This window comes from Lagopus leucura, unplaced genomic scaffold (assembly GCF_019238085.1).
Source record: "Lagopus leucura isolate 7727_CA_CO unplaced genomic scaffold, USGS_WTPT01 Super-Scaffold_100002, whole genome shotgun sequence".
Classification (NCBI taxonomy): Eukaryota; Metazoa; Chordata; class Aves; order Galliformes; family Phasianidae; genus Lagopus; species Lagopus leucura.
This window is the reverse complement of record NW_024962263.1, coordinates 68941186-68943965: the sequence shown is the minus strand read 5'-3', so window position 1 is coordinate 68943965 and position 2780 is coordinate 68941186. Positions and strand designations below refer to the sequence as shown.

At 45.5% G+C, this 2780-nt stretch overlaps 1 non-coding gene across 1 annotated transcript; it reads right to left on the bottom strand.

Annotated features, from left to right (window-relative positions):
* Positions 1-538: 538 nt before the first annotated feature.
* Positions 539-610, bottom strand: TRNAE-UUC. The gene has a single exon. It is a non-coding gene; the product is annotated as a tRNA-Glu (tRNA).
* Positions 611-2780: the final 2170 nt, after the last annotated feature.

The window sequence follows — 2780 nt, the reverse complement described above, 5'->3', positions numbered from 1 at the left end:
CTGATCATCTTTGTGGAAGAGTCTCTGAACCCACTCCAGCAGCTCCACATCCCTCCCTCCTGTGTTGGAGACCCCAGCCCTGGACACAACATTCCCGATGGGGCCTCTCAGTGGCAGAGCAGAGAGGGACAATCACTTCCCTCATCCTACTGGCCACCTCTCTTTTGATGCAGCCCAGAGTACTGCTGGCCTTCCGGCTGCAAGAGCACACTGGCTTTGTTGAACCTCATTGGGTTCATGTAGGCCCACTTTTCAAGTCCTTCTGGATGGCATCCCTCCCTTTTGTTGTGTCAGCTGCACCGCTCAGCTTGCCTGGTGTGGTCAGCAAATGTGCTGAGCGCCCTCAATCCCCACCGTCTATTCATTGATAGAGATGCTGAAGAGCACTGGTCCCAAGATGGACCCCTAAAATTATACTTTGTAACTAATGGGAACTTCTCTTCCTCTCTCCAGTCTGCGCCACTGCCTCCTGTCAAGGCCAGTGCTTTTCTTATCCACAAAAGCCCCAAAACAGGTACCTTATGAACCACTAAAGGGTTTCCCACACCGGGAGTCGAACCCGGGCTGCCTGGGTGAAAACCAGAAATCCTAACCGCTAGACCATGTGGGAACACAATGGCTAACTCTTATCTTGGCTTAAGCAAGCTTTTCAACACTGTCTCCCATAATATCCTCACAGAAAAGCCGAAAAAAGTATGAGCTGAATATCAATGAGGTGAATGTTCTGAGAGGTGAACAGAAACTGGCTGAACTATTGAGTTCCAAAGAATGTGTTCCTTGTTATGACAGACGCAAGTCAATGATGGTGTACTCCATGGTTTGATAATGAGTCCAGATCTGTTTGACATCTTTATTAATGACCTGACCACTATGGCAGAGTATATTCCCAGCATATCTGCAGATGATGCAAAACCAAGAAGAGTAGCTGATACACTACACTGACACTGACTACCTTGACAGAAAAAGAGAAATGGCCCAACAGGTACCCCATCAAGTGCAAGAAGGGGAAAAGCTAAGTGCTGCACTCAGGGAAGAATAAACTCCATGCACCTGGACAAGGTGGATGGCAGCTTTGTAGAAAAGGCCTTTGGGGCTACTGCTGGACAAGGTTAACATGGGCCAGCAATGTCCCTTTTTGACAAAGAATGCCAATGGTCTCCTGGAAACACATCCCTTCCAACACCTTCCTTCCATCAGGATGAGGGAGGTGATCTTTCCCATATGTTCAGCACTGGTAAGGCCACACCTGGAGCGCTGTATCTAGTTCTGGGATCCCCAGTAGAAAAGAGACTTGGACATATTGCAGAGAGTCTAATGAAGAGACTCAGAAATGACTATTGGATTGGAGCACATCTCTCCTACAAGGAAAGGCTGAGAGTCTTGTCCCTCATAGACAAGACACTGGCAGAAAAGAGTCAAATACAGTGGAATCTTCCCAGTCTCTTGAGACGTGCATTGGTTTGATGACAGAACCACTGGGGGCTACAATCTGATTTTGTATTAAAACCCCCTGTTCAAACTGAAATGGAGAAATGGCAGTCAGCCTGAAGGGGCGACACTGTCAGAGATTCTGTTTTTCTGTGAAATTTACCTACAAACCGGGGCTGAAAATCTGTGTAAGGTGGAGGCAGGGAGGAATCCACAGCTGGGAGGAGAAAGTGAGAAGGAGACGATGAGTTTTATTTTAAACATATGTATTAATCATGGCACAGAAGAGAAATAAGGGTGGGAAACTGCAGCTGGGAGGGGGAGGGCAGACAGAGGCACTGATGATTATCGTAAATATAATTATTAAATCATTGCTCCAAGCAGGGAACCAGGGTGGGAATACGCAGCTGGAAGGTGGAGGGCAAGGGGAAAACAGCAATTTTATATTCAGTGTTAGTACTGAGGTGGCTTGGGAGGGGACTAGGGGTACAGCCTTGCAGCTGGAGGTGGGAGTGCCACAGGAGAACACTGGTTCCTAGACCTGTCACATTAAAATATGCACATCTTGCCTCTGAGAAACTGTGGTTCAAAAGCTTTGCAAGGCTTGTAGAACGGGAGAGCTTTTATTTTAAAGGAGTGAGGGAGAAATCTTGTTCACCTGCTGGGTTTTTGCTAAGCTCTTGCAGCTCTATTACAAAATTACTCCATAAACTTTTACAATTGGCCTCACGCCAGCTAAATGTCATTATTAATACTGCTATAGAAAGTGCCAACAGAACTGAAATACTCATGGGGAGACGCTGCAAAAGACATACAAAACTCCAGACTTCTGAACAGTCAGAAGAAGGAAAGGTAAAAGGGGGAGGAAGAAAATTGCCATATGGACCCTGTATGAATTAATGGGGTTTATAAAAGAACAAAGCTAAGTCATCAAGACTGGCCACTGCCAGCATGTTTTCATGTTGGCCAAAGAAATTGCATCCACTCTGGTTCACAGAAATAGGATGCAAGATATGTTTAAGGCAGAGAAAGGTACTATTGTGTGTTTTAGATATTCTACAGTGGTTAAGTACGACAATGCAACAAGCAAACTATGAAGAGAACAAGATCCTCTCCAATGCTGAATGCTTTCACCCTCCGAAGCTGTCACTGGGAGCAGAAGGTACTTAAAAACCCATGGGGTCTGGCTTTCATCTATGTCATTGCCACTCACTCTTTCAGTCTCTGACACAAACTGTTGGAAAAGTGATTATGAAGAACCTCTTTGATTTGGGCCTCCAACACCTGTGGCAAAGCTGCTGAAAATTTCAGAGCTGAAAAGAAAAAATTAAGAAACTTTTTGTAAAAAATAT